We start from the raw sequence: 21,428 nt of genomic DNA on the forward strand, positions 1-21,428 counted from the left end.
TCCAACACGAGGTCATGGGGGTGACGAAGTCCGGCAGAGTCAAAGGACTGAGAAAAAGACAGTTTGAGAGATAGTGGGACCAGGGAGCCATCGCAGGTGTGGAGGCTGCGAAGGCCCGGAGCTCAGGAACCCCAGACTATTTATTGGTGATCAAACAGAGAAACAGGTGGTGAGAATGTGGGGGTTGAAAGGGCAGGTGCAGGATCTACAGCTGTGGCAGTTGCCCATTATACGGAATATGTTCAGCTATTTGAGATAATGGGAATACAATCGATCTAGGCGCTTAGGAGGGCAAGAAGCAAGGAGCCAGCAAGTCCAGACACATTCTAAAGGCCACGAGGGGTTTTATGCCCTGAGCCCTGGAGTCTTACGTGCAAGCCCTACCTCAGCTTCTCCCAGTACTCACCAGCTTTTTCCCAACAGGTTGGTTGCTTCATTACAAAGATAGAATGGGCTGCAAATGTGTACAAAAAGATTTTTTTGTGTGGGGGGGGGTCAAGGGAAAGGCATGACTCAGAGTTAAACAGCCCCAAATCTTAGCTATGCCTGTGTAGCTTTACCATATAATCCATTGATAACTTAGTCCTATGGTGAGCTGGTATGCTTCAGTGTAACCATTTGTTGAGCACTTATTCTGTGAGCAGAGTGGCATTATCCACTTAAGGAATGTAATCACATTTAATCTATGTACGATCCCCATGAAGTCAGCATTACTTACAGAGGCCTGCACAGCAGTAATTGGAGAAGCTGGGATGCAAATTCAGCTGTGGGTGAATTCAAGTCACCACACTCAGCATAGGAGCTGGCTCCATACCGTTATATTACAGGTGAGGACCAGGCAGGAAAAGCAACCCATCCTGGGACACAGGGACAACAGGTGGCAGGACGGAGCTGAGACTGTGGACTCCTCACTCTGGGACCAGTGTTGTTTCCTACTATGTCCATGGAAAATGCGGCTGGTAAGAATGGCCAGTACTCCACAAGCTGTTGCCGTTTCTGCTCAGGCTCAAGCCATCATGCGATGAGGAAGTCACTTTTCATACAGACCAGGTTTGTCTAATTTTTTGGGGGAACCTATTCGATTAAAGAGAGCCCTTCACCAATCCATGTCCCATCAAATTGAACTTAAATGAACACATGCTACGTAGATACACTTTCCCAGTCTATGTCCCGCTGAATCTTCCGAGATCATACTTTATATCCATTCATTGAGCAAGCAATGGTGAAGTAACTCCTGTGTGTCAGGCACTGTGCAGGTGCTGGGGATAAAGAGATAAGGAGAAAGTAGGACACTGAGCCAGTCTCTGCCTTCCGAGTCCTGAGGTCAACAGATAAGGTGAGTTCCTGAAAACCGCCATCAGTGCCATGAAAGTGATATGCACAGGGACATGAGAGCTCAGAAGAGGGCCCCCATCCCTGCTAGGGATGGAGGAAATCCCAGAAGCTTTTCCAAATGAAGTGATTTCAAATACGGGCCCTGAAGTTCAGCAGAGGTGACTAGGTGAATCGTTAAAAGGTAGGTAGATGTGTGTGTTGGCTCAGATGGAGAACAATGCTTCTGGTAAAGGGAACAGCATGTGGTCAGGCTGTCAGTGGTGATCAGAATATGATTTGGATGTGCAGATTGGAGGGGAATTTGTACAAGTTCTGTGTGGCCGGATGGTAAAATTTAAAGGGAAGAGTAGGAAGAGTGGAAGAAATGAGGCTGAAAGGGAAGAAGGACCAGGTCATGCAGGGAACTGAACACCATGCTAAGAGGTTTGAATTTTGACTCTGTGAGTAAGTGGGATCCATTTAAGTAGGAGTGAGACTTAGTCTCATTTCCATTGTAGAGACACTGACTGCAACAGGGAGAATCGATTAGAGGGGCCGGAGTGGGAGGCAGGGGGTGCATTTAGGAGGCTGCTGCAATCATCCAGGTAGTCATGACAGTAGCGTCAATCAGTGCAGTAAGAGTGTGGGGAGAGAAATGAATAAATTCAAGATTTTTTTTTTTTTAATTTCAAGACAAATTTCTAAATCCCCAGGGCTTAGTGATTTATTGAATGTGGGAGGAGCAAAAGAAAGGGTGGAACAAAGGACTATGGCTGGATTTCTGCCCTGGCCAAAGTGGCTGGTTCTGAGAAGAAGCACGGGAATGAGGAAGAAAGGTCTGAGAGGGGAAGGATCATGTTGACATGTTAATACGAGCCGCCCGTGGGGTGGAAATGTCCAGGAGGAAGTTGGATGCTGGATGCGTATGTCTGAAGCTTGAAGGAGAGAAAATCTTCCTAGAATCCTCTTTTACTTACCAGAAAAGACCCCAACGCTGACAACAGTTTGTAATCTCATGATCAATGGCCGAAAGAATTAGAGCTTGACCCCAATTGTAGACTGGTTGTTTCAGCTTGTCATACGGCTCAGGGCACTCGGCTAAGCTTCAGCGTCCCTGTGAGCACTGGGACAGCTGAGAAGATCTTTGTCCTTTAAAACCACAGCAAATAAGGCAGTCCTCTTAACCTCTTTGATGGGAGTCCAGCACTCCCCTCCTTGGTATATTTTTACTGAGTGCTTTCTATGTTGTAGGCATCGAGGATACAGGATTGGGAAGAAGGTTGCTGCCCTTGAGTATCTCCAGGGCCACTGGGGCAGACACATCAACATAGGATTAAGATACCACGTTACAGGCAGAAGAAACACTGGCGGTCAGTGTTCAGCGGGGTCCAAGTGTTCTTCGACTTCGGCATGGTAAATACCACTGTGGAGTTGGTGCAGATACTTGTGGAATGGTTTTCATTTTTCATTTTGATGAATGATGTGCAAAGCTCACAACTGCAGAGAGACTGAGACTTCAACTTAAGCTTTGAAATCTTCACATTTTTCAATTTTATCACAATTTTGACTCCGTCTAGTTATTGGGAAGGGTGCTCCCTGGGTCAGCTCACTTGATGCTGTGTTAATGGTGATGAGCAAAGTAAAAGGAAGAATTGAATGTGGTTAGAACACAGACAGACTGCCCTGTTCTACCTGGTACCGGGAGAATAGAGAAGGCTTCCCAGGGGAAGAAATGGCACTTGTGTGGGTCTTTAAAAATGAATTCTGCACTTTAGGAGGCCAAGGCAGGAGAGTCACTTGAGTCCAGGAGTTTGAGACTACCCTAGATAACAGCGAGACCATGTCTTTATAAAACATTAAAAAAATAGTTTGATCTGGTGGCATGTGCCCGTGGTCCCAGCTTCTCTGGAGGCTGAGGTGAGAGGATTGCGTGAGCCCAACAAGTCAGGGCTACAGTGAGCCATGATCACGCCACTGCACTCACCCTGGGTATCAGAGCGAGGCTCTGTTTCAGAAAAGAAAAATGGCCAGGAGACGGTGGCTCAAGCCTGTAGTCGCAGGACTTTGGGAGGATGAGGCGGGTGGATCACTTGAGGTCAGGAGCTCAAGACCAGCCTGGCCAACATGATGAAACGTTATCTCTACTAAAAATACAAAATTAACTGGACGTGGTGTCGGGCTTGTAATACCAGTTACTTGGGAGGCTGAGGCAGGAGATTCTCTTGAACCCAGAAGGTGGAGGTTGCAGCAAGCTGAGATCGCACCACTGCACTCCAGCTTGGGTGACAGAGTAAGACTCCATCTCAAAAAAAAAAAAAAAAAAAGAATTGGACTTCATTTGTGTCAGCATCCATGGCTTTTGCAAATGCCAAGGAGTGAAGAGAAGTTGAGAGTAGGTGGTATGTAGGAGAGTGGGGAGAATTCTCAGAGCGGACAGCTTTGCATGTCGTTCTGCAGAGGCATTCCCTGGAGGGGAGTGGCGGAGGCTGTAGAGAAGAGGTCACACGTGCAGTGTCCACAGGTTTCAGGCAGATAACATCAGTGAGAGAACTAGATGGGGTGACCAACTGTCCTGGTACCTAGGACTGAGGGGTCTCCCAGGAAACGTCCCCCACCTGACCAAGATGAGTTGGTCACCTTAGAATGAGGCCAGGCCTTGCCTGCCTAGAAAGGGCCTGCCCTCTCCATGGGGCAGCTCCTTGGAAAGACTGGGATTGCTGGATCTTCCAAATGTCCAAGAGAAACTGAATATTCAAAATTTAATGCAAATTCTTCTGGTTTTTAAATATTGACAACAAATTCAAATGTTTTAGAAACATGATGCTGGCCAAACCAAACATTTCTGTGGGCTCCGTGAGGCCTGCAGTCTGCCCTTTTGAAGATCTCTGGCTACAGTGATGAAAGTGAGGCCTCACATGTCCCACCCTGTTCCTGCCCTGAGGCTCCTTAAAGCCACGTCCAGACGATTTTCATTATGCAGAGTGATTTCAGTGATCAGTCATTTGGTTTTTAATCTGATGTTCCTAACCAGATTTGGATGCTGTGCACAGAATGTGATGGACAAAGCGGCAATGAATAGTGGTAATAGGGACATGCATTCCATTTGTTTTGAAAGATAAAATAATTGCTGAATGGCTTGTTCTGCCCCAAATCTGGAAACCTATTTGGTCAGAGAAATAAGAATGTATTATTCAAATATCAGCCTTAAGGTTCATTTATCTTGGGCACCTGGACAGCCCTCTGGCAAAATAAGGCTGGGAGAGAACAATCTCTTTGTGGGAAACTTGGAGGTTCAGGGGACTGCTGTTTGAAGGTGGTAGAGGGTGATAAAGTCAACTCAACACAGTGATCACGTGCCTGGGTTGTAATGTGACTGTGGGGAAACCACCTAACCCCTCTGGTCCAGGGTTTCCCCATCTGTGCGGCAGGGAGGCTGGCTTGCAGGATCGTTCCCAAGAAGCATCCACCCCGTCAGCTCTCCAACTCTGAGCTTTAACTTTGATTAGACTTTTGCTGGGATTTCTCTGGCCCTGCCAGGGCGACAGTCAGGGGAGATTTTGAGGAACAAATCAGTCCAAACAACTTTGACATCTTTTTTTTCTAGGTGGAATTAGTAGATGTGGGGCTTTAATAAGTTGATCTGATGTCGGCTCCACCAGGCCAGCTCTCCGAATGGCATTTTTCACTGTGTCACTTGATTTTTCTTTGAGTGTGACTCAGAATATAGATAAGGGAGCTGGGTGCAGGAAGAAACCTTCAAAGGCAGGGGTTTTGCAGTCAGGGAACTATACGCTCCAAGAGATGGGGGGGTAGGGCGTGTCGGGGAGGACCTGCATTCACGCCAAGCTGCGGTGTCACCTTTATTAATGATGACAGGGAGAGGGAGTCTGGGGACTGCAGAGATGGTCATTGGCGGGTGTTACTACTTTTCCAAAGGACAGGGAAGTGGGACAAACAGGATTTTAAGAGGTGAGAGGTGAACAGAGGGAGAGAAAGGCAAAAAAAGAAAAAAATTGAGTGTGATGTCATCCGGAAAATGCAAACAGATGAATCCATGAAGTGTCATTCCCAGAGCAGGGAGGAAGCTTCCAGAGAAGGAGCCAGCCTGCCGGGGAGCTGGGGTCTGAAAGGAAGCACAGGCTGGGTTGGCTTTGCAGTGCCCTAGCCAGGGGTCAGCTACAGCTGGCAGGCGAGCCCAGGCGTGGACTTCCACTTTCTTCTGCCCCTTTCTGCCCAGAGCGCCCCCTCCCCCCCGCCTTTTTTTTTCCAGGAAAGACATCAGATGGAATGCTCTATCCAGAAGGCTCTTTACAAGAGCTCATTAATGTGAACCATTGGAGTCAGCTTTTTAAACAGTTATCTCTGAGTTCAGCTTCGTAGGATTTTTCTACTCATGGGGATCAGCTTCATAAAAGCCAGAGCATGATGATTCTGCCAGTTTTTGCTGTGAACAGATGAAATAGTACTCCCTTTATGAAAATGAAGTGCAATGACTTCAGGTAGCTTTGTTTCCAGGCATTCACGGCCGTCCTCATCATGATCCGTTTCCGTGTGCTGTCCTCTTGTGGCCAGCCTGGTTGTTCACTGCTGCTTCCACTGGGCCCAGCCCAGGTTTTCCCAGCTTCCCTCACTGGGACCAACGCAGGTGTTCACAGCTTTGCACGTTGGGCCCAGGCCATGGGTTCATAGCCGTCTTCATCAGAGAAAGCCAAGGTGTTCACAGCTGTCCTTTCCGGGTCCAGCCGAAGTCGCCCTCACTTGGACCCAGCCCAGGTGTTAATAGTCGTCCTCAGTGGGGTTAGCCCAGTTGTTCACAGCATCTTTCTCGGGGTGGGTTTAGGTGTCGAGAGCCATTCATCTTGGGCCCAGCCAGCTGTTTATAGGCATCCTCATGGGGGCAGGCTCAGTCGCTCACAGTGGCTCTCACTGAAACCAGGGCAGGTGTTTTTGGCTGTCTTTACTGGGCCCAGACTAGACATTCATAGCTGTGCTCATGCGACCAGCCACAGTGTTTACAGCTGTCTACATGGCAATCATCCCTGGTGCCACAGCTGTCCTTACTGGCTTAGCCCAAGTGTTCTCAGCTGTTCTCTTTGGACCCAGGCCAGATGTTCACAGCTGTCCTCGCTGGCCCTGCCCAGGTTTTCATGGCAGCCCTCACTGGGCCCAGCTCAGGGGTTCACAGCTATTTACTTAGGGCCGAGCCCAAACACTCCCAAGTTGTCCTTATGGAGCCCAGCCAAGGCGTTCACAGCTGTCCTCCTTGGTATCTAGCCCAGGTGTTAGTACTTGTCCTCACTGGGCCCAGGCTATGTGTTCACAGTCATCCCCATCCAGGTCAGCCCAGGTGTTCACAGCCTCCCTCGTTTGTGTGAGCTCAGCTCTTTATAGCAACAGTTTTTCATAGCTATCAGTATCAAAGCAAGCCCAGGAGTTCACGCTTCCTCTCAATGACATGAAGCCCAGGGTAAGAATCATTTTCATTGGTCCGAGGCCACCTGTTCATCGCCATCTTATGTCCAGCCCAGGGTTTCCCAGCTGTCTTCATCTAAGCCTGAACCGGTGTTCACAGTAGTCCTCATCTAAGCCAGCCACGGAGTTCTCTGTCCTTCACGTGACAGCCAGCCCAGATGTTCACAGCTGTCCTGATCCGGCCAGCTAGTTTGTTCACACGTGTGCTAATTGGTTCCAGCCACCCTCATAGAGGCCATCCCAGGTAATGACAGCCATCCATACTGGGCCCAGCCCTGGAGTTCATTGCTTTCCTCACAAGACTTCTCCCAGTTGGTTCCAGCAGTTTCCATGGTCCCAGGCCAGGGCTTCCCAGATGTCCCCCATGGGGACAGCCCATCTGTTCACCATCATCTTAATTAGGCACGGTGCAGATGTTCACAGCTGTCCTCATTCAACTCAGCCAAAATGAACAGAACTGTCCTCCTGAGCACACACCAGATGTTTCTAGCTGTTCACATTGGGGTCAGCCCAGGTGTTGATAGCCATATGTTCTGGGCCCATCCCAGTTATTCCAAGCTGTCTCCTTGGGCCCAGCCCAGGTATTCACAGCCATCCTCATTGGTCCGGGCACAGGTGTTCACAGCTATTCTCCTTCGCCCCAGGCCAGATATTCACATTCAGTCTCACTGGGCCAAGCCAAGGTCTGCAATGCTTTAATTACCGGGAGTAGCTCATGCTTTCACACCCTTCCTCACTGGTGCCTACTAAATTTGTCAAAGCTGTCATTGGCCGCTGTCAGGGGTTCCTTCAGAACCTCATCCCCCAGGAGCTTGCTACAAGTGCCAGAAATCTGGCCACTGGGCCAAGGAATGCCCGCAGCCCGGGATTCCTCCTAAGCCGTGTCCCATCTGTGCGGGACCCCACTGGAAATCGGACTGTCCAACTCGCCCAGCACCCCCTCCCAGAGCCCTTGGAACTCTGGCCCAAGGCTCTCTACACCTTCTCAGCTTAGCAACTGAAGACTGACGCTGCCCCATTGCCTTGGAAGCCTCCCGGACCATCACAGATGCTTTGGATAACTCCTATAGTGGAGGGTAAGTCCGTCCCCTTCTTAATCAATACGGAGGCTACCCACTCCATATTACCTTCTTTTCAAGAGTCTTGTTTCCTTTGCCTCCATAACTGTTGTGAGTATTGACGGCCAGGCTTCTAAACCCCTTAAAACTCCCCAACTCTGGTGCCAACTTGGACAATACTCTTTTAAGCACTCCTTTTTAGTTATCCCACCTGCCCAGCTCCCTTATTAGGTCGAGGCATTTTAACTAAATTATCTGCTTCCCTGACTATTTCTGGGCTACAGCCACACCTCATTGCTGCCTTTTCCCCCATTTCAAAGCCTTCTTCGCATCCTCACCTTGTATCTCCCCACCTTAACCCACAGGTATGGGACACCTCTACTCCCTCCTTGGCGACCGATCATGTACCCCTTACTATCTCATTAAAACCGAATTACCCTTACCCCGCTGGATGCCAATATCCCATCCCACAACACGCTTTAAAAGGATTAAAGCCTGTTATCACTCGCCTGTTACAGCATGGCCTTCTAAAACCTATAAACTCTCCTTACAATTCTCCCTTTTACCTGTCTAAAAACCAGACAAGTCTTACAGGTTAGTTAAGGATCTGCGCCTTTTCAACCAATTGTTTTGCCTGTCCACCCTGTAGTGCCCAACTCATACACTCTTAACGTCCTCAGTACCTTCCTCCACAACTCACTATTCAGTTCTTGATCTTAAAGATGCTTTTTTCACTATCCCCCTGCACCCCTCGTCCCAGCCTCTCTGCTTTTACCCCAGACTGACGCTGACACCCATCAGTCCCAGCAGCTTACCTGGGCTCTACTGCTGCAAGGCTTCAGGGACAGCCCTCATTACTTCAGCCTCCAAGCTGTTTCCCATGATTTACTTTCTTTCCACCCCTCTGCTTCTCACCTTATTCAATATATTGATGACTTTGTAGTCAAAGACTTTGTAGTCAAAGACTTTGTACTTTGTAGCTCATCCTTTGAATCTTCTCAACAAGACACCCTCCTGCTCCTTCACATTTATTCTTCAAGGGTATCCCCCTCCAAAGCTCAAATTTCTTCTCCATCCGTCACCTACCTTGGCATAATTCTACATAAGAACACCGTGCTCTCCCTGCCGATCATGTCCAACCAATCTCTTAAACCCAACACCTTTTTTCTACAAAACAACTCCCTTCTTCTTAGGCATGGTTGGATACTTTCGCCTTTGGATACCTGGTTTTGCTGTCCTAACAAAACCATTATAGAAACTCACAAAAGGAAACCTAGCTGACCCCATTGATCCTAAATCCTTTCCTCACTTCTCTTTCCATTTCTTAAAAACAGCCCTAGAAGCTGCCCCCACACTAGCTCTCCCTAACTCATCCCAACCCTTTTTCATCACACACAGCCGAAGCTGCAGGGCTGTGTGGTCGGAATTGTTACACAAGAGCCGGGACCGTGCCCTGTAGCCTTTCTGTCCAAACAACTTGACCTTGCTGTTTTAGGCTGGCCCCCACGTTATTCCTGATACCACACCTGACCTCCTTGACTGTTATCTCTCTGATCCACCTGGCATTCACTCTGTTTCCAAACTATGTTTCCTTCTTTACTGTTCCTCACCCTGATCACAATTGGTTTATTGATGGCAGTTCCACCAGGCCTAATCGCCACTCACCAGCAAAGGCAGGCTATGCTACAGTATCTTCCACATCTATCATTGAGGCCACCGCTCTGTCCCCTCCACTACCTCTCAGCAAGCCGAACTCATTGCCTTAACTGGAGCCCTCACTCTTGCAAAAGGACTACGCGTCAATATTTATACTGGCTACGCCTTCTATATCCTGCACCACCGTGCTGTTATACAGGCAGAAAGAAGTTTCCTCACTATGCAAGAGTCCTTCATCATTAATGCCTCTTTAATAAAAACTTTTCAAGGCCGCGTCATTTCCAAAGAAAGCTCGAATCATTCATTGCAAAGGCCATCAAAAGGCATGAGATCCCATCACTCAGGACAATGCTTACGCTGATAAGATAGCAAAACAGCAGCAAGCTTTCCAACTTCTGTCCCTCAGGGCAGTTTTTCTCCTTCTCACTTGGCCACTCCCCCCTACTCCCTCACTGAAACTCCACCTATCTCTTCCTGCACAAGGCAAATAGTTCTTGGACCAAAGAAAATATCTCCTTCCAGTCTCACAGACCCATTCTATTCTGTCATCATTTCATAACCTTTTCCATGTAGGTTACAAGCCGCTGGCCCACCTCTTAGAACCTCTCATTTCCTTTCCATCGTGGAAATCTGTCCTCAAGGAGATAACTTCTCAGTGTGCCATCTGCTATTCTTCTACTTCTCAAGAATTACTGAGCCCCCTCCCTTCCCTACACATCAAGCTCGGGGATTTGTCCCCGCCCAGAACTGGCAAATTGACTTTACTCACATGCCTCCAGTCAGGAAACTAAAATACCTCTTGGTCTGGGTAGACACTTTCACTAGATGGGTAGAGGCCTTTCCCACAGGGTCTGAGAAGGTCACCGTGGTCATTTCTTCTCTTCTGTCAGACATAATTCCTCGGTTTGGCCGTCCCACCTCTATACAGTCCAATAACAGACTGGCCTTTATTAGTCAAATCACCCAAGCAGTTTCTCAAGCTCTTGGTATTTAGTGGCTCCTGGTTTTACCTCAGTCTGCCACCCTTAAGACTTTCTTGAAGTGGATAGAAGATCTTCAGTGGCAAGGTACCCTCCAATACTTTCACCCTGATGAAGTCCTATTCTTTACTTTTATACTTACTCTTACTCTGGTTCCCGTTCCTAGGCCACCCTGTACTTTTCCCCAGCCATCTCCACCACACTATCAAACTTACTCTTTCCTAGCCGTTTCTAATCCTTCTTTAACAAAAAAATTCCTCCAAAATTGCCGAGGCCTTGACTTACTGCTGAAAAAAGAGGACTCCGTATATTTTTAAATGAAGAGTGTTGTTTTTACCTAAATCATTCTGGCCTGTTACATGACAACATAAAACTCAAGGATAGAGCCCAAAAACTCGCCAGTCAAGCAAACAATAACGTTGAACCCCCTTGGACACTCTCTAATTGGATGTCCTGGGTACTCCCAATTCTTAGTCCTTTAATACCTATATTTCTCCTCCTCTTACTTTATTCGGAACTTGTGTCTTTCATTTAGTTTCTCAGTTCATACAAAACCGCATCCAGGCCATCACCAGTAATTCTGTACGACAAATGCTCCTTCTACCAACCCCACAGTATCACCCCTTACCCCAAAATCTTTCTTCAGTTGAATCTCTCGCACCATAGGTTCCCGTGCTACCCCTAATCCCGCTCGAAGCAGCCCTGAGAAACATTGCACATTATCTCTCCATACCACCCCCCAGAATTTTCACCACCCCAACACTTTACCACTATTTTGTTTTATTTTTCTTATTAATATAAGAAGACAGGAATATCAGGCCTCTGAGCCCAAGCTAAGCCATCATATCCCCTGTGACCTGCACGTATACATCCAGATGGCCTGAAGCAACTGAAGATGCACAAAAGAAGTGAAAACAGCCTTAACTGATGACATTTCACTGTTGTGATTTATTTCTGTCCTACCTAAATGATCAATGTACTTTGCAATTACCGCCACCTTTAAGAAGGTTCTTTATGATCTCCCCCACTCTTAAGAAGGTTCTTTGTAATTTTCCCCACACTTGAGAATGTACTTTGTGAGCTCCACCCCCTGCCCCCAAAACATTGCTTTTAACTCTACTGCCTATTCCGAAACCTATAAGAACTAATGATAATCCCACCACCCTTCGCTGACTCCTTTTTTCGGACTCAGCCCGCCTGCACCCAGGTGAAGTAAACAGCCTTGTTGTTCACACACACACACACACACACACACACACCACACACACACACACACACACAAACACACACACACACACACACACCTGTCGTTGGCCAGACCCCATTGTACACAGTCATCCGCATTGAGCACAGCACAGGTGTTCACAACTATCCTCATCGGACCGAGCCCAGTTGTTCGTTGCAATCATTACTTGGGGAAGTCCAGGTTTTCTCATATGTCCTAATTGGGGACCAGCCCAGAAGTTAATAACCCTTTTCATCTGGGCCAGCCCGCCCAAGTATTCACAGCTATCCTTGTCCTGATCAGTCCATCTGTTCAAAGCTGCCTCCTGGGCCCAGCCTAGCAGCAGTTTTCAGTGGGCCCAGGCCATGTGTTCATAGCCGTCCTCTTCTGAGAACACCCAAGTTTTCATAGACATCCTCATTGTTGTCCCCAGGGGGGCTCAGCCCAGGTGTTAATCATCCTCAGTGGGATTAGCCCAGTTCCCAGCAGTCTTCATTGGGGTGAGTCCAGATGTCTGTCAAGAGTCATCCATATTGGGGTCGTTGAGGTGTTTGTTCATAGCCATCCTCCCAGCACAGGTCCATGACTTCCCCTTGTTAGGGGTGAATGTGATCCTGGGCATCATTTCTTTGGGGGAAGAATTGGCTTCTCTGGGGCTCCAGTTCCTCTCTGCTGCTGGCTCTCCTAGGCTGCCAGTAGCACATCGCACCTCTCCTGTGTAGAGGGTACAAGGGCACCCCCTTCACACTTCCTCCATGAGGCTGAAAGTAGCCAAATTCTCCCTTGGAAGAAGTTTACTGCTTCTTTGAGTAAACATAGAAATAGATCCTTCCAGTCTTAAAGAAAATTACATGTGTTTCACTGGAGTTGGTTTCTCCACCCAGGTCGAGTGGAGTGTGGAGTGGCCCACACCTATGTCAACCAGTGGCTCTGAATTGTTTTTTTTTTTTTTTTTTGAGGTGGAGTCTCGCTCTGTCACCCAGACTGGAGTGCAGTGGCGCAATCTCGGCTCACTGCAAGCTCCGCCTCCCGGGTTCACGCCATTCTCCTGCCTCAGCCTCCCGAGTAGCTGGGACTACAGGCGCCCGCCACCTCGCCCGGGTAGTTTTTTGTATTTTTAGTAGAGACGGGGTTTCACCATGCTAGCCAGGATGGTCTCGATCTCCTAACCTCGTGATCCGCCCGTCTCGGCCTCCCAAAGTGCTGGGATTACAGGCTTGAGCCACCGCGCCCGGCCTCTGAATTGTTTATGGGCAACACCGCCAAGGTGCTCACGGCCACTCTGTGTTCTCCTAGTTCCCGCTGAGGATCCCCTGGAAGGCCTCGCCAGTGAGCTCAGATGAGGATGCCCATGGCATTTGAAGGTCAGGCCACCTGGTTTTATCTGAGAGAAAGTTATTTTCTTAAGATATGATCATATGTATCATAGGTGACTTGTACGGTGTCGTTGGTGGGGGAAATTCTGAAGGAGCATCTGTTCCCCACTGAGGCTTGACTTAAGGCAGCAGGAGAAAATGACAGCATCAGCCACACACTGAGTGGCTTAGCAGCTTGATTCTCCCCTTGGGGCAAAATCACTTAACTGCCAAGCAACATGACCTTGAGAGGAAACATCCTCCAGGAAAAACTTTAGCATGAGTCGGCTCCTTCTGTTCTTCTGTGTTCCTTTGAACACGATTTCCCATCTGGTTTTCTGATGTCACCAAGTGAAGAAAAGACCTGTGCACACAGGACACAGGATGGTCTGAAGCTCACAGTGTCTTTCTGTAAATGCAGGCCGACAAATGCGCCAAAGAAAAAGGTATGTGTTCTGGAAGCGCTGCTTTCTAAGGAGAGATCTTTAGTGTTGCCAAAGGTAGCACTTCCTATCCTGCTTTTGCTGGAGAGCCACTTCAGTTTGAGCTTCCTGACAGAAATGAGGTTTGGACAGTTCAGTATAAAAAACACTGAGTCCAATAAAGAACTGTGACCATCCACTGGAGTCTAGGGAGGCAGGATTGTCAAGTAGATGGAATAGTGTGGTGTGCATCGGGGTGGGGAGGTAGACAAGACTGTTATGCAGATGGAATAGTGTGGTGTGCATTGGGGTGGGGAGGGAGGCAGGATTGTCATGTAGATGGAATAGTGTGGTGTGCATCGGGGTGGGGAGGTAGACAAGACTGTTATGCAGATGGAATAGTGTGGTGTGCATTGGGGTGGGGAGGGAGGCAGGATTGTCATGTAGATGGAATAGTGTGGTGTGCATCAGGGTGGGGAGGAGTGATTGGGAATGTCTTGGGAGTGCATGTGCATTTCCCCAGAAAGCATGTTTCCCTGTACAGAGCACAACCCAGGGAGCACTTTTCCTAAAAAATTGCATTACCACTGCACACTTCACATAATTAACCCATTGATCCTCCACCACAGCTGTCCCTGAAGGTAAATTTTACATCCACACTGCTCAGAGATGGTGCAGAGATGAGTTTCCCAGGCTCTCGATCTCCTAAATGGAAGAGGCGAATGTGAACTCAGGAATGGATGGAGGGTTGATGCACTGGGCTACTGTTGTGCACTCACCAGCCAGCCCTGGTATAACTCGTCATGCCAGGGAATTCCGGTATCTGTCTGATGTGGAAGGATGAGAGCCTAGAGAGGCCCCAAACACTGAGCGTAGGGAGGTCTCAAAGATTCCCTAACCCAGGGTAGGAATAGTCACATTTTCCAGTGGACTTAGGTGTGATCGTTAATGTGAAACACACAGAGAGCTCACAGGCTGTCGGCAGCAGTGGTGGGGTCATTGTCATTTCGTGGTCAAAAGCAGAGAATAATCAGGGACGTGCTCTATTGTGTTTAATAATAGGACCATCACAAGCCTCAGAAATGCTCCAGTTGGCCAGGTGGGTGGCTCACGCCTGTAATACTAGCACTTCAGGAGGCTGAGGCAAGAGGATGGCTTGAGTCCAGGAGGTGGAGATCAGCCTAGGCAACATGGTGAAACCCCGTATCTATTAAAAAAAAAAATCAGCTGTGTGTGGTGGTGCACCTATAGTCCCAGCTACCTCGGAGGCTGAGTGGGGAGGATCACCGGAGCCCAGAAAGCACAGGTTCCAGTGAGCAGAGATCATGTTACTAGAATCCAGCTTGGGTGACAGAGACTGTCTCTCAAAAAAATAATAAAGAGGAAAAATAAATGCTTTAGTTGAGGAGTAAACACAGTGAAGACCTAGCACCGAATGTGGTTTCAAGGAACAACTTGGGTGTTAGCATACCACCCATCTCCCCTGCGCGGCTGGGTTGGGGAGGGTCCGCACCCTCACCTGCTGCCCCCATGATGGGCTGTCCCAGTGTCAGAGCCCCTGTGCATGTGAGCAGCAACGGACTCCCGACACACACACACACTGCATTGAGAAGGCTGAGTGCCAGGACAGATAGCACTTGCTAAGTAGGAGTTATCTTTAAATGAGAAGATAACTTAGTATTTTCAAAGGTTTGTTTTATTGTCTTTAAAACAAAAGATTAGTGAATATATAGAACATTTTGGCTAGAATGAAATGTTCTCTTAAACAATGGTTTCTTTTTACCAAGTATAAAATATTCTAGAATGACAGATACACACAGACGCACCACAGATGGATTCTAGGAAGGAAATGACCTTGGAAGGACTCAAGAAGGGAGGGCAAGTGAGCTCAGGTCCGATCAGGAGGCAGGAGCCCTGAGAGGCTGCAGGGAAGTCCAGCCTGCCCTGGGTGCTGTGCCCTGTTCAAGATGGGCTATTTTACTTGCTGAGGCGGCCTGGGGCCAGAAAGCTGTTCTTCCCTGCTCCTTCCTGCACCTGCTGATGGTCACACGTTATCTTCCTAGATTCCAATGGAGGAACACCTCAGGGAGAAGAAAAAGGAGGCCCCATGGAAACTGAAGATCAGACCCCTGCATTTGTCTGAGGAATACAGTTGCTTTCCTAGCTTTATTTTTCTGAATGAGCCTGCGAGATGAGAATCTGACCGTATGTATTATAAATGACTTACACAGTGTCCTCGGTCAGGTGAATTCTGAGTGAGAGCCTGTTTCCCAGTGAGGCTTGATTTTAATAGCAGGATAAAATGACAGCATCAGCCAAGCACTGTGTGGCAGTGAGCTTTTTCCTTAGCAGTTTGATTCTTTCCTTGAACAAAATTACTTAATTGCCAAGCCACATGGACTTGGAGGAAACATACTTCAAGGAAATTGTGTCTGTAGCGTGAGGCGGTTTGTCCTGTTCTTTTGTGTTCCTTAGACTTTAACACAGTTTTTCATCTGGTTTTCTAATGTCACCAAGTTTAGCAAAGACCTGTGTACACAGGACACAGCACAGCCTGATGATCACAGCAATATGTTTTCTGTTATTACAGGAAGCTTCAGGAGTCAAGGAGAACGGTATATGTGGGGCAATCTCTCCCATGTGGACGAATAATCCAGATGATGAGGAATGTGCCACCGTCTCGCTGGCTTTCCTGTAGATAGGCAGCCGGAGTTGAACTTCCTGTTGTGACTGAGGACCCAGGCTGTGGTGGGAGAAGTGGTTGCTCCAAATAAGGAGAGATGGGCACATTCTGCAGTCCCTGGGAGCCGCCGCGTTCTCTACGTAGGGTGGCATTGTGTGCATGGGGCTGGTGTGTGTTGGCCAGAATCCTATTTAACTGGAGGGAGCCTTACAGCTCCTGGCCAGGGCAGCTGCTTCACACTAGTTGCAGCAGAGGTGGGAGAGGAGCCAGTTCCAGTGTAGGATGAGCTAAGCAAAGGGAGGGGCTGCCCCAGAGGCCAGTTGTTCCTTGCAAAGCTCCCTTGTGACCCATAAGACATCACTTTGCTTGTTTCTCTGAGATCGGCTTGGAATTATCAGTGCCAAAGGCTGTGACCTGCCATCCATGGGTGGAGGGATCCTGGCCATGGCTGGTCACTGTGAGGGTAGGGGTCGTGTCCTCCTTGTTCCTTCTCATCCCAGAGCTCAGCCCTGGGCAGTCCATCTTGGGGCACCAGTGATGTTCTAGTACACACAGCCGAGCGCTGAGACAGACCAGAAGTGTGAAAAGGCTTCCTGCTCACCCTCCGCAGTCTGCTGAGTCCCACACATTTTCAGGTTCCTATGTGGATTCTGATTCAGGGTCAGGGGGAAGTGCCTGGGCTCCCCTCTCTGTCTGCTGTTATAGTCCTGTCTGCTCCTGGATCGTGAAATTAAAGATTAAAATAGTAAATATTGTGTGTAGCTCACCGTATTTTAAAGTCCATTAAAATAACTGCAGTAGGAGCATAGGTATTTTTAGGAAAGTTAGATGACGTAGTAACATTTTTACAAAAAAGAGGATATTTACCAGGCCTCTTTCTGTGAGGAGACCCTGTTCTGGAGTGATGTCGTGCATTTGTGTGCTGCCTGTGTGAACAGACTGCGTACTTCACAGTGATGAGGGTGGCTTAGCCAGAGACCCAAGGCTCTGTCTCCCAGGGCTCTCCTGATGGTCTCCTCTGCCTCCTTTACCACCAAGGAGGGTGGCCCAGCAGCAGCTTGGTTTGTGCTCTCGCCTATCTCCTCCACACATGCCAGCCCTGTTCCTCAGCACCCAAGGCTGCCAGAGGTCCTTCAGCAGCTCCCACGGCTGCCAGAGACTCTATGTTTCCTAGCAACAATGACTAGTGAGATGTTTCCGGAGGTGACCCTAGCTCTTCACCAGGTAGAGTCTTCTTTCTTTGTCTAAGATGGGAATTTTATTTATCTTGGCTTCTTTCCACTTTATTTGCATTATGATATGCAAATCTCACCATGGAAATTATAGATGAATTGCAGAATTTCTTGGTGAGCAAATGTAAGAGTCCATTACCAACTAAGCCCTGATTCAAGATGGCATCTGTAGGTGACAGCTTCAGGGACAGACTGCATGGCAGAGAGCATTTTCCTCATGAGAAATGCTGGCTTTTAAAAAGAAAGTAGAATTTGCAACCAAAAGAAATTGGTCTAGATAGAAGCAGCTGGACCCCATAGTGTGGCACGTGTTCGTTTGAACATTCTACGGTGACCTGTCACTGAGGTCATCTGAAGATGGAGCCCTTGTCTACGGCCGTAGCACCCTGAGTGCACCCACTGCCATCTCATGATGAAGGTCCTGCCTCCGTCCCGGCTGCCACTCTGTGAACTGCCGTTTGACACTGTGCAGAGCGAGGAGACCAGCGATCACGACGGGAGGCGACCTTTGCTGCTCTTCTCAAGGTGTGCTCACTTCCCTCTTCACACTGCAGTTTCTTCAGATCAGCCGCTTGGACTTCAAATGTCTCCCTGATATTTTTTTTTTAATTTCCCCAACTCCAGTTTGTCTATAGATGTACAAATTTTAGAGTTTTACGGCTCAATTTGTATTCTTGATTTTTCTATCAAGATTTTTGCCTTAAACATTTTCCTCTATTTAGGAAAATGTCCCGTTTCCCATGCCAAGTTTATGCACACTTTTCCATAGAATAGATCCAGAAGGAACACAGCAACACTGCCTTCACCAGATCCGGAGAATCTTGATACCAAGTGTGGTATGAGACAGCCCACGAGAGGGAGATTACAGGCCAGTCTTCTGAATAGAGACATCCAAAGCTGAAACCAAATATTAGAGCAGGCTGAATGCAGAGACTGCTACAAACAATGATGAGTTATTTCATGATTTGAAACAATGTTGCCTCGTTTAAAAGTTTTGGGGATTGTTGTAAAGAAAAATTTAAAAGATAAATACAACTGAATGAATGTAAACAGTTATAAAACAGAAAAAGTTATGGGGTGGTAAAAGACTTGTGAAACAAATGTTTTATAACCTCATAATTTCTAATCCCAATCAAAACTGGGATAGATTTGTTTATAAGGTCTTATTAAAATTAGCTACAATGTTAAACGTACGCTAATATCAAACTAGAATTTTGATTGAAAAGTAAACTATTCTTAAGATATGAATTTGTTCTCAGTGAGAATACAAGAGGTAACAATTTTTCATTCTGAAATCTATTTCTTCTTTTTTTTTTTTTTGAGACGGAGTCTTGCTCTGTCGCCCAGGCTGGAGTGCAGTGGCCGGATCTCAGCTCACTGCAAGCTCCGCCTGCCGGGTTTACGCCATTCTCCTGCCTCAGCCTCCCGAGTAGCTGGCGACTGCCACGTCGCCCGGCTATTTTTTTGTATTTTTTTAGTAGAGACAGGTTTCACCGTGTTAGCCAGGATGGTCTCGATCTCCTGACCTTGTGATCCGCCCGTCTCGGCCTCCCAAAGTGCTGGGATTACAGACTGAGCCACCGCGCCGGCCTATTTCTTCTTAAAAACTTCTCGGCCGGGCGTGGTGGCTCAAGCCTGTAATCCCAGCACTTTGGGAGGCCGAGACGGGTGATCACGAGGTCAGGAGATCGAGACCATCCTGGCTAACACGGTGAAACCCTGTCTCTACTAAAAAAAATACAAAAAACTAGCCGGGCGAGTGGCAGGCGCCTGTAGTCCCAGCTACTCGGGAGGCTGAGGCAGGAGAATGGCGTAAACCCGGGAGGCGGAGCTTGCAGTGAGCTGAGACCCGGCCACTGCACTCCAGCCTGGGCAGCAGAGCGAGACTCCGTCTCAAAAAAAAAAAAAAAAACTTCTCAGACTGATGCCTCAGAAGTTCGACCTTTACTGTGTTCTTTACATGTAATTTACAGGTCACACATCATTTCCTTCTGTTTCTTTTTTCTTGGAAAAGTTGCATCTTTATACTTGGCTGGGATGAGAACTCTCCTTTTCTTTCTTTTTTTTTTTTTTTGAGACGGAGTCTTGCTCTGTCGCCCAGGCTGGAGTGCAGTGGCCGGATCTCAGCTCACTGCAAGCTCCGCCTGCCGGGTTTACGCCATTCTCCTGCCTCAGCCTCCCGAGTAGCTGGCGCCTGCCACGTCGCCCGGCTATTTTTTTGTATTTTTTTAGTAGAGACAGGGTTTCACCGTGTTAGCCAGGATGGTCTCGATCTCCTGACCTGTGATCCGCCCGTCTCGGCCTCCCAAAGTGCTGGGATTACAGACTTGAGCCACCGCGCCGGCCTATTTCTTCTTAAAAACTTCTCGGCCGGGCGTGGTGGCTCAAGCCTGTAATCCCAGCACTTTGGGAGGCCGAGACGGGGGATCACGAGGTCAGGAGATCGAGACCATCCTGGCTAACACGGTGAAACCCTGTCTCTACTAAAAAAAATACAAAAAACTAGCCGGGCGACGTGGCAGGCGCCTGTAGTCCCAGCTACTCGGAGGCTGAGGCAGGAGAATGGCGTAAACCCGGGAGGCGGAGCTTGCAGTGAGCTGAGACCCGCCACTGCACTCCAGCCTGGCAGCAGAGCGAGACTCCGTCTCAAAAAAAAAAAAAAAAACTTCTCAGACTGATGCCTCAGAAGTTCGACCTTTACTGTGTTCTTTACATGTAATTTACAGGTCACACATCATTTCCTTCTGTTTCTTTTTTCTTGGAAAAGTTGCATCTTTATACTTGGCTGGGATGAGAACTCTCCTTTTCTTTCTTTTTTTTTTTTGTTTGTTTTTTGAGATGGGGTCTCCCTCTGTCGTCCAGGCTGGAGTGCAGTGGCACAATCTCGGCTCACTGCAACCTCCGCCTTCAAATTTTCATCAGCTCTGTCACCTTCCCCCAGGTTCTAATTCTGTCACTGTAACACCAACACGCTTGCCTTCAAGGTCTAAAAAGCCGACATTGGTCTCAGCTGTCACATAGTTTTGTGCTCTTGGCTTTTGGTCTATCTGGGTTGTCTCCTGTGAGCAGGCGGAGGCACTTGCTTTTCTGCTCACGGTCCTTCTCCTCCGGCACCTGCTCATGGCCTGGGGCCCACCTTACCTATCTCTCATTAACCTGGAGGGCCTGCTCACCAGGGTGGCTTCCGGGCCATTCAGTGCCCTTCGTCGAGGTGCTGTCCACTCTCAGGTTGCTGCTCAGGTCAGCCGTCAGCAAGATGGATGGGTCATAGACTTAATGCATCAAACCACTGATGCACCAGCCCCAGTGGCCACGTTTTCAGTTAACTTCCATTAACTGCTCATGCAGGGTTGGTCAGTTGAAGGAAAGTTTTTTTTGGCACAGCCGTTAAGTGGCAGTTGGCTCGGAACATCCTGAGTCCTGAGCCAGCTTGGGGGCCAGGCAGACCCCTGGTCCCTTGGGGTGGTCACTGGTCACATGCTCACCACAAAGCAAGGCCAGGGGCTGGAGGTTTCTGTTTTGAATGATTGAAGCTCTTCTCTGGACTCAGCCACCTCCAGGCATCCATCTTCCTGAAGAGACCTGGGGCAGGAGGGTTGAGAAAGGGAGTGAAAAGAGGTCCTGGTTCAGGGTCCAGGCCATGATTTAGAGATCTCAGGCGTTCAGGGACCTCTGTCCCCAGAAAACCATCTACATTCTTGTCCCAGATCCATCACTCCTGAGTGCTGTGACTCTGGGCAACTCACTTCAAATCCCTCATTTCACTTCCCTAAGCTGTCAACTCTGGGTGGCAGCCCCTGCCCTGCCCATCCCTCCAGGCTGATGTGGGCATCACAGGAAAGAACAGAAACTCTCCCCATGACTCTGAATCATCAGGCCCATGTGAAGGAGGAAGAAAATTCCGTCCCCCACCCTGGAGCCCCCGGAGCAGCTTTTCTATATTTACCACCACCAAGAGCCTGATTTCTTTCTTTTCTTTCTTTCTTTTTCTTTTTTTTTTTTTTTTTTGAGAGGAGGTCTCCTTCTTGTCA

General features: G+C 48.4%; 1 long non-coding RNA gene across 2 annotated transcripts; it reads left to right on the top strand.

The window, feature by feature from the left end:
* Positions 1-273: 273 nt before the first annotated feature.
* On the top strand, positions 274-17,651 carry LOC117085000. Of its 2 annotated transcripts, XR_004437750.1 has the most exons (6): positions 274-1,050; positions 2,566-2,727; positions 6,838-7,030; positions 13,002-13,069; positions 15,546-15,687; positions 16,073-17,651. It is a non-coding gene; the product is annotated as an uncharacterized LOC117085000 (long non-coding RNA). The 2 variants fall into 2 exon arrangements; XR_004437753.1 differs by lacking the exons at positions 6,838-7,030; positions 13,002-13,069 and having other exon boundaries at positions 281-1,050.
* The last annotated feature ends 3,777 nt before the right edge of the window (positions 17,652-21,428 follow it).

Source organism: Trachypithecus francoisi, unplaced genomic scaffold (genome assembly GCF_009764315.1).
Source record: "Trachypithecus francoisi isolate TF-2019V2 unplaced genomic scaffold, Tfra_2.0 Contig00518, whole genome shotgun sequence".
NCBI lineage: Eukaryota > Metazoa > Chordata > Mammalia > Primates > Cercopithecidae > Trachypithecus > Trachypithecus francoisi.